Source organism: Hyperoodon ampullatus, assembly GCF_949752795.1.
Source record: "Hyperoodon ampullatus genome assembly, chromosome: X".
NCBI lineage: Eukaryota > Metazoa > Chordata > Mammalia > Artiodactyla > Ziphiidae > Hyperoodon > Hyperoodon ampullatus.
In genome coordinates, this window is record NC_136913.1 from 27,993,911 (window position 1) to 28,004,527 (window position 10,617).

General features: G+C 43.3%; 2 pseudogenes across 2 annotated transcripts; one reads left to right on the top strand and one right to left on the bottom strand.

Annotated features, from left to right (window-relative positions):
- Positions 1-2,579: 2,579 nt before the first annotated feature.
- LOC307069606 (melanoma-associated antigen B1-like) lies at positions 2,580-3,210 on the top strand (annotated as a pseudogene). The gene has a single exon. The product of its transcript is annotated as a melanoma-associated antigen B1-like (transcript).
- Positions 3,211-5,167: 1,957 nt separating this feature from the next.
- On the bottom strand, positions 5,168-5,634 carry LOC307069607 (ubiquitin-conjugating enzyme E2 D3-like; annotated as a pseudogene). The gene has a single exon. The product of its transcript is annotated as a ubiquitin-conjugating enzyme E2 D3-like (transcript).
- Between the last annotated feature and the right edge of the window lie 4,983 nt (positions 5,635-10,617).

Below are 10,617 nucleotides of genomic sequence, written 5' to 3' on the forward strand. Positions count from 1 at the left end.
AAGATTAGTTTCTTTCACTTAGTCATACACATCTAAGGTTCCTCCATGTCTTTTCATGGTTTGATAACTCAGTTATTTCTAGCACTGAACAGTAATCCATTATTTATCCATTTACCTGCTGAAGGACACCTTTGTTGCTTTTAAGTTTTGGCAATTATGAGTAAGGCTGCTATAAACATCGGTGTGCAGGTGTTTGTGTGGATGTAAGTTTCCAACTCATTTTGGTAAATACCAAGGAGCATGATTACTAGATTGTATGGTAAGAGTATGTTTAGTTGGTGTTTTAAAAAAGCAACTTATTGAGGTAGGATGGACACACGAAAACCGTACATATTTAATGAATACAAATTGATGAGTTCGGAGATAAGTATTCACTTGTGAAACTATCAGTCACCACAGTTTATGCCATAAACATATCTATGACCTCCAAATGTTTTCTCCCACCCTTTTTATTTTGTGTGTGTGGTAGGAACACTGACCGTGAGATTTAACCTGTTAGAAAGTGTACAATATAGTTTTCTTAACTGTAAGCTCTATGCTGTATAGTAGATCCCTAGGACTTACCTTGCATAACTGAAACTTTGTAATTTTTGATTAAAACCTTCTCATTTTTCCCATCTCCATAGCCCCTGGCAACCACCACTCTACTCTCTGCTTCTCTGACTTTGACTATTTTAGATTCCTCATATAAATGACATCATGTAGTATTTGTCCTTCTGTGTCTGGCTTATTTCACTGGAACATAAAGTTCTCTAGATTTATTCACGCTGTCATAGCTGGAGAAGTTAGCTTCTTTTTAAAGCTGAATGATATTCCATTGTATGTATACTTTACACTTCCTTTATCCGTTCATCCATCGGTGGACATTTAGGTTGCTTCCATAGCTTGGCTATTATGAATCATGCTGCAGTGAACATGGGAATGCAGATATCTCTTCAAGGTCCTGATTTCAATTCCTTTGGATAGTAGAGGGATTGCCGACAATATCATATGTTATTTTTGATTTTCTTGAGGAGCCTCCATACTGTTTCCCATAGTGGCTGGACCAATTTACATTCCCACCAACAGTATAGAATACGTTTAGTTTACTAAGAAGCTTGCAAACTGGCTTCCAAAGTGGCTATACCATTTGCATCACCACCAACAATGAAAGCGTTCTTATTGAATCACATCCTCACCAGCGTTTGGTGCTGTCAGTCCTTTGGATTTTGGCATGTAGTGGTATCTGGTTGTAATTTTAAGTTGCAGTTCCCTAATGGTATATGATGGTGCGCATCTTTTCGTATGCTTGTTTGCCATCTGTACATCTTCCTCAGTGAGGTATCTGTTCATATCTTTTGTCCATTTTTTTAATCGGGTTGTTAGTTTCCTTCTTATTGAATTTTAAGAGTTCTTTGTATATTTTGGATAAAAGCCTTCATCAGATCTGTCTTTTGCAAATATTTCCTGTGAGACTGTAGCTCATCTTCTTGTTCTCTTGATGGTGTATTTTTGCAGATTAGAAGTTTAAGGGAATGAAATCTCGCTTGTCAATTATTTCTTTCATGGATCCACATCCCATTTTATATGAGTTCTGGAAGGAGGTGAGATCCTCGGTCTGAAGGTCCAGCCCCCAGTCAGCAAAAGGAAGAGTCCATGACCCTGTGCGGTATCCAAGTGAGGACTCCAAATGACCACTTAGGATCTGACAAGCTCAGGACAGAGAGGTACCCACGGAGCTTTAACTACTGGGTTCCCCCTGATAAGAGTGGTGGGCTGAGGTGCCCCTGTCACTTCCTTCTTGTGGGTCCTGGAGAGCTTCGGGGTGTCAACTTTAGAGTCACAGAGAGGGGAGTTTCCAGGCCTTGCCAAGAGCTGTCATGATAATCCTGTAGCTAAACATAGAGGACTCCCTACACTGAAAAACACAAGTGGCCCCACTATCAACCATGCTGTCACCCTAGTCAGTAAAACACAGGGCAGGCAGGCTGCAGCCTAAGGCTCACCGTTTCTCCACTGGGTTCTCGGGGACAGGTTGACCAGGAGAACAAGAGCCCTGCAGAGTCCTAGGGCAGTGCCCTCAAGGGAACCTGCAGAGATGGACTTGGTTAAAGCTTATGTGGAATCTCCCTGCTGAAGGTCCTCACACCATCTCATTCTCCCTCCTCTTCCCTCCTCCAAGTGTGGGCATCACCCACACTCCTGCCTGCTGTTCCTGATCACACTCATCATTCCCTAGGGTCACAAGAGTAAACTCAGTGCTCGTGAGAAATGCCAGCATGCCCGGGGTGAGACCCAGGATCTCCAGGGTGCTCAAACCACTCAGCAGGAAGGAGTCCCCCTTCTCTTCCTCTCCTGTTTTGGGGATGTTTCCTTGGACTCCCCTGTGGCTGGCATTCCTAGGAGCCTCAGAGATCCACCATCATTACTTCTCAGCTGTTTCATGCACAATGTCTGAAAAAGATGTCAAGAGCCAAGATGAGAAAGTGCACGTCGCTCTAAAGCCTCAACCTCCACTGAGAGCTTCCAGAAAGACCTTCTAACCAGGAAGGCAGGGATGTTGATGCAATTCCTACTGCAGAAATATAAAAGAGCCCATTATGAAGGCAGACATGCTGAAGGTTGTCAACAAAATGTACAGGGAACAATTCCCCGAGATCCTAAGGAGAGCCACTGAGCACACGGAACTGGTCTGTGGCCTTGACTTGAAGGAAGTCAAGCCGAGTGGTCACTCCTATGCCCTTGTCAGCAAGCTAGACCTCACCAACGATGGGAGTCTGAGCAGTGGCTGGGGGTTTCCGAAGGATGGGCTCCTGATGCCTCTCCTGGGTGTGTGATCTTCTTGAATGGCGACCGCGCCTCTGAGGAGGAGATCTGGGGATTCCTGAATATTAGGGACGTCTATGGTGGAAGGAGGCATTCAATCTTTGGGGAGCCCAGGAAGCTTATCACAGAATATTTGGTGCAGGAAAAGTGCCTGGTGTATCATCAGATGCGCGACAGCGATCAAGAGCCCAAGCTGAAACCAGCAAGATGAAAGCCCTGGAGTGTCTGGCCAAGGTCACTGATAGGGTCCCCACTGCCCTCCCATCCTGGTATGAAGAGGCTTTGAGAGATGAGGGAGAGAGAGCCCGAGCCAGGGCTGCAGCCAGGGCTGCAGCCAGGGCTGGCACTACTGCCACGGCCAGTGCACATTCCAGGGCCACATCCAGTCGCTCCTGTCACCCCTAGTGAGGTAGAGGCCGATTCTTCACTGTGTGGTTGGAAAAGCCTGTTAACCAGTGTTCCTGATATGCATAAATTCCTGTTGACTTATTTTTTTGGTAATTTTCAAGTGATTTTCTTTTCAAAAGAAAGTTTATTTAGATTCAGAACATAAGCTTATGAATGACGTGGGTCACACACTTATTGCTCTTTATCAGATTTAGAAGTAAGAATTTTGTTTTTTGAAATACAAATTGAAAATTTTTAAATCATCTATGTGATCCAGAACAAGACTGCGTGGAATTGGAATAGGGATATCCTTGGTAATGTGAAAGAAGTCCACAGTAGAATAGGATAAGAAGATAGAGAAAAAAAATTAAAGCTGTTCACTTATGGGTTTGGTGTACTCCATCCAGTCTTTCTTTTCCAAACTTTAAAAGATATACACCTTTTAAATTTAGGAAAAGATATATACCTTTTGCATTTAGGATGTGCTTAAATTATTCAAGAAAATATGAGTTTATGGGACTGTAAATTGATGCAGCCACTATGGAAAACAGTATAGAGGTTCATCAAAAAAATTGAAAATAGAACTACCATGTGATCCAGCAATTCCACTCCCGGAAATTTATCCGAAGGAAAAGAAAACAACAACTTTTTTGAAAAGGTATCTGCACTCCCCCCATATTCATTTATTTACCATAACCAAGACATGAAAACAACGTAAGTGTTCATTAATGGATGAATGGATAGAGAAAATGTGATACACACTCACACACACAGTCACACTCTCACCCTCCCTCGTATATTATTCAGCCATTAAAAAACTAACTAAATAAAAGGAAATCCTGCCATTTGCAATAACACAGAGGGACAGACAAAGACAAATACTATATGATCTCACTTATATGTGGAAATTAAAAAAAAAAAAAACCACCCAGGGATACAGAGAACAGATTGGTGGTCGCCACAGGTGTCGGGTGGAGGATGGATGAAATGGGTGTAAATGGCCAAACGGTACAAACCATTTACAAAATAAAGAAGTCCTGGGGATGTAATGTACAGCATGGTGACTATAGTTAATAATACTGTATTGTAGATTTGAAAGTTGTTAAGAGAGTAGATCTTTTTTAATTGAGGTATAGTTGATGTACAATATTTTATAAGTTTCATGTACGCAACAGAGTGCTTCACAATTTTTAAAGGTTATATTCCACTTACAGTTATTATAAAATATTGGCTGTATACCCTTTGTTGTGCAATATATCCTTGTAGCTTCTTGATTTTTTTTTTTTTTTTTTTTTTTTTTTTTTTTTTTTTTTTTTTTTTTTGCGGTTAGGCGGGCCTCTCACTGTTGTGGCCTCTCCCCCTGCGGAGCACAGGCTCCGGAGCACAGGCTCAGCGGCCATGGCTCACGGGCCCAGCCGCTCCGCGGCACGTGGGATCCTCCCAGACCGGGGCACGAACCCGCGTCCCCCGCATCGGCAGGCGGACTCTCAACCACTGCGCCACCAGGGAAGCCCGCTTCTTGATTTTATACATAGTATTTTGTACCTCTTAATCCCCTATCCTTCCCCTGCCCCTCCCCCTTCCCTCTTCCCACTGGTAACCACTAGTTTGTTTTCTATATCTGTGAGTCTGTCATATTTCCCTAGTTTGCTTTATTTTTGCAATTCTCCATATAAGTGGTATCATACAGTGTTTTTCTTCCTCTATCTCACTTGTTTCACTTAGCATAATACCCTCCAGCTCCATCCATGTTGTTGCAAAATGGCAAAAGTTCATACTTTTTTATGGCTGACTAGTATTCCATTGTTTGTGTGTGTGTGCGCGCGTGTGTGTGTGTATAAAGAAGATGTGGTATATACATCTTGGCAATTGTCAGTAATGTTGCTATGAACATTGGTGTGCATGCATCTTTTCGAATGAGTGTTTTTTTCCTTTTTTAACAGTAATTTAGAGTTTATTCTAGCTATAATGCAGGTTATTCTGACTTTAAGGTAGCATACATGGCATACCTCTGAGTCCGTTCCTGGGAAATTCTTTTGTACTTCTCTCTCTCTGTTTTATAGATCCATGCAGTGTATGACACTAGGGGGGGTCATCTGGGTTTGGATCATATAGCAGTGAACAAATGGATGAGAGAACTTTCGAAACAATGAAAGGAGGAGGCCACTGTGATCTTAGAATATTGAGACAAATGGTGCCATTAGTGTTAATGTTTGAATGATAAATTCTTGTTGCAAATGCAACCTTAGGTAGTTTGAAGGGGTAGTCTGTAGGAAAATGAGTTGTCAAAAGGAATCCACCACCTTGATATGGGTTTTCATTAGCTTCCATAATTGTGGCTTGCCAATGAAACGTATTATCCCCAGCTGGACCTGCAGAACGGTGTGCTGGAGGGTCAGGGGCCAAATCACTAAGTTCCTTATTAATCCCTTTCAGCACCATAGTCTGTGCTTTTCCTCTGGCCCCTCACGGTCTTGGTGTGTGCTCAATGATCCGGCCAAAACTCTTGATTATCCGGGCGGCTGGGAAGGACTGTCTCTTCATCCTATCCTGGCTCTGCCAGACACAGGCACCTTCTTACTAAACAGAGAGGTGGGACTGGGAGGGTGGGGTCAGAGGCATGTAGACGAAGCTGGGGGGAAGGGTAGATGAGCGGTGGAAACCCTTAGACTCAGAGAACCATGGAGAGCCTGAAGGAGACCATCCAACTTAGTGAGGGGGTGGGGTGGTTGTTTTTTGTTTGCTCGTTTGTTTCTTTTGGATACATACCCAGGAGTGGAATTGCTGGGTCATATGGTAGCTCTATTTTTAGTTGCTTGAGGAACCTCCATACTGTTTTCCACAGTGGCTACACCTATTTACATTCCCACCAACAGTGTACAGATCTCCACGTGCTCGCCAGCGTTTGTTATTTCTGTTCTTTTTCATGATGGCCATTCTGATAGGTGTGAGGTAATACCTCATTGTAGTTTTAGTTTGCATTTATCTGATGATTAATGATGTTGACCATCTTTTCATTTGCCTGTTGGCCATCTGTATGTCTTCTTTGGAAAAATGTCTATGTAGGTCTTCTGCCCATTTTTTTGATTGGGTTATTTGGAGGTTTTTTAACTGTTATGAGAGCTGTTTATATATTTTGGATGTTAACCCCTAACTGGTCATATCATTTGCAAATATTTTCTCCCATTCAGCAGGTTGTCTTTTCATTTTGTCAATGGTTTCCTTTGCTGTGCAAAAGCTTTTAACTTTAATTATATTCCATTTGTTTATTTTTGCTTTTATTTCCTTTGCCTTAGGAGACAGATCCAAAAAAATATTGTTATGATTTATGTCAAAGAATGTTCCACCCATGTTATCTTCTAGGAGTATTATGGTTTCCACTCGTATATTTAGGTCTTTAATTGATTTTGAGTATATTTTTGTATGTAGTGTTAGAGAATGTTCTCATCTCATTCTTTGACGTGTAGCTGGACAGCTACACGTCAAAGAATGAGACTAGAGCATAAAAAGAATTTGGCGATACAACAAAAGTAAATATGCATTTACATTTGAGCCAGTAACTCCAATTTTTCAGAAATTAACCCCGAAGACACATCCACAACAATGTGAAAATACTGCGATGTCCGTGAATATATTAATTGAAAAAAAAAAGGTATATTCACAGAGTGGAGTACTATACTATGTAGCTTTCAAAAAGAATGAGCATGATCTTTGTAAACTAATATGGGGTGCTTCCAGGATAGATATGGATAGAGATATATAAAAGAATGTGTGAGCTTTGGGCTAATGTCAATGATACCAAGCCCAGTGCCTTCCCATCCTGGTATGAAGAGGCTTGGAGAGATGAGGAAGAGAGAGACTGAGCCAGAGCTGTAGCCAGGGCTCATACTGCTACGCCGGCCGGTGGGTGTTCCAGGGCGTGTCCCAAAGCTCGTCCCGTCCCTAGTGAAGTCTGAGCAGGTACTTCACATTGTATTTAAAGAAAGCAGTCAGTCTTCCAACCAGTGGAGGGCCAAGGTGTGGCTCATGGGAACACAACATATAATATATGTGTGTTCCTGGACAATATGCACAAATCGGAGATTTTTCTTTTTTCTATTTTTAAATGTTGTTCCTTTCAATTAAAGATGTGTTTAGCTTCAGAGTCTAAGTTTATTAATGACATGACTCACACATTTAGTGCAGCTTATCAGGTTGAAGAATAAGAATTTTGGTATTATGTAACACGAACTGGAAATCCTTGAATCATTTCTTGTCATTCGGAACATTGGAATATGGATTTTTTGTGAAAAAGGAAATTATTCCACAGTAAAGTCTGTGTGATCATGAGATACAGAAAAAAAAAATCTGAAGAGGTATTCACTTCTTGGTTTGTTTTAGGTCTTTCTTTGTAAAATTGAAGTATATATACCTGGATTCGCTTAGCTTATTTAAGAATGTGGGAATACTGTGAAATCACAGTATTTTGCCTTCTTGCACACGCGCTCTTTTTTTCTTAATTTATTAACTTATGAATTTTTGGCTGTGTTGGGCCTTCGTTGCTGCAAGGGCTTTCTTTAGTTGGCGGCGAGTGGGTCTACTCTTCATTGTGGTGCACGGGCTTCTCACTGCAGTGGCTTCTCTTGTTGCAGAGCACGGGCTCTAGGCGCGTGGGCTTCAGTAGTTGTGGCACGTGGGCTTCAGTAGTTGTGGCTCGCGGGATCTAGAGCACAGGCTCAGTAGCTGTGGCGCACGGGCTTAGTTGCTCCGCGGTATGTGGGATCTTCCCGGACCAGGGCTCGAACCCGTGTCCCCTGCATTGGCAGGCGGATTCTTAACCACTGTGCCACCAGGGAAGCCCTGATCTTTAATTGTTCAAATATCAACTTAGCGTCTGCTCTTCAGAAGGCTTTTGGATGGTACTGGGGATGCTAAGAAACATAGACCCAACCCCTGCCTGTAGAATTCTAGTGTCTAAGAGCAGCATTCCTATAAAGCAGCTGGTGAACAAAGATCTAAAAATAAGGGGTAAGAAGTGGGGGGTTGAGGGGTTCCTCGTGAGGAGTCTAGTGTAAATGTCCTGATGCAAGGCACTTTGAGACTTCAGGACAATAAAAGTCCTGCAGTGGGAGATAATTTTAAGTTAGGCCATATGGTGAGCCAGCCAGCGAGGCTGTGGAAACACTGGACAGGGGCCAGACCCTCAGATGGTGGGTCTCAGAGTTAAGAGACTTAAGCCTGGAATGGAAAACTGCCCTTAACAGTTACTTTGAAATCACGAGTAAACCAGAGAGAAATCTCCACCTGGGGCAGGGATGGAATGTGCCCTGTGCTCCTGTCCCAGTGCAGGTGAACACAGTGCACAACCTAGGTGTTTTATGCACATCACCTCCAAGGAGTGTCTTTGAGATAAAGGTGACAGGAGTCTGAAACTGGAAACTCAGAAGCCAGTGGGCTGATACTCTTTGCTGGGGGACAAGGAGTCAGAGTCCATTCTATTAAAAGGGCCTTTGCATTCAGGTTTTTTGTTGGTTGTAATTCCGCAAAGTCTACGAGAGGTGTAGATTTTCGGTGACGGTGAAGTTAGTGACGATAGGGGTTGTTTAGTTTAGATGAAAGGGCAGCTTGGAAGGCAGAAAGAGTTAGTCTTGGAAGCAAATTCTAGCATATTTGAATTTCATTCAGTTGGAATGAAAATATAATTTTCATATTTGATTTATTGGGGAAATTGAAGATTCTTTGTATACAGCATTTTGGACTGATTTGGTGTTCCATGTCCTAGAATGCCACATATTCTCTGATATCTCCTGGATTTAAAAATTCCTTCAGGGTGGGTGGCATCGTCTGTGGACCAAACAATCATAATCATGGTAGAAACAGACATTGTGTACGGTCTCAATGTGGTCCAGGCACTGTGCCAGGTGCTTTACATACATTACCTGCATGCCACTAGCCCTGCAAAATAGGGCTTAACAAAGCCACTTCACTTGAGGCTCCCAGAGCTTGGTGATGGACCTGAGTTCACACGGCTAATAAGTCACATGGCAGGGACCGGACCTCTGGTCTGAATTTGTCCAGAGCTCGCGCCATTCCACTCCTCCCAGCCTGAGGCTGATCATGAGTCAGTTAATTCGCTGTCTTCTACCACTTCAAAATGTATCTTGAGTGATGAAAAGAAGGACTCTGTGGCCAAAACACTGGATTGGAATACATACCCACAGCAGGACGAATACCGAAATAAATGGGAGATATGAATAAAGGAGAGAACGAGATAATGCTCAGTAACAATATGGTCATCTGCATGTGCAAAATCAGATGCCCTCTCAGATGATCGGGGGCTTACAAGATTATCTGGCTCTATCCTTCTATGCAGAAAGTAAATATTTTAGAACTACCCTAAGTCTGGCTGGTGAAGAGAAGGAATATATCAGCTTTTTTTCTCTGACAGCATAACATCTGTCCTGAGTTCCTTAATTTGTGCTGCATTTTCCTAATCTTACATCACTTTCGGGACAGAGACCCCTGTTCTCCCAAGATTTGCAATAGTGTAACTGGTCAAGTGTTTGTAGGAGTATGCATTTCCCAGGAAGCCTTTAATCAAGAGACAGAAGCAGATATAAGAAGCCCCATGAATGAGGACTGAGGAGACAATCACCCCTGAATATAGGAGTTATCCAAAGACGAAGGAGAGTGAGCTCGGTTCCGTAGAAGGAGGAGTGCCAGGCTCTGTTAGATGTAGTGAGCATGTTGAGTGAGGAATCATGGAAGGACCCAGCCAGAACAGTGAGGTCCTATAGAGTTGCATCCCTGCTGCCTGTTCTTGGAGGCCCCAATGGACTATGGTCATATGAGGATCACCCTGACTTTCAACTTGGAATTCTTAGGAGAGTAGGACCTTGATGTAAGACAAGCAGCTTCAGGAAAGCAGAGAGTGGAGTTACAGGATTGATCAGCGTAAAAGGAGGCCCCGGAAAAATCTCTGATGCTGTCATCCCCAGGAAGCTCTGGCCATAGATGTCAGGTTGATTTCAGCCTGGAAAGTCTCGGTGAGGTGAGGGTCTCTGTCTAATGGGGTTGGCCTCAGTTTTGTAGAGAGAGCGATAGAGACCTGAGCCCTAACAAGAATTCATGTGACGATGCTGAGTGTTATGAGGGGAACCCCAAAAGCAGAGGGGGCCAAATAGAATTCTGTACAGTTCTTAGCCCTGGGAGACCCAGAAGAGCTACCGCTGAGTCATCCCCTCATTCCACCCGTGTGATCTCAGGGAGGGAAGGGCCTCATCTAGCAGGACCGGACTCCAGTTCTGCAGAGGGGGACATGTTGGCCATAACCAGAGTCAAGGTGAGGACCCTCAGTGCTAATGAGGGGGTCTCTCCCCCAAGCAGGGAGGCTCACAGGGTGGCGCCCGACTTGTCAGGCAGAGATGGTCCGAGCAGCGCCCTGAC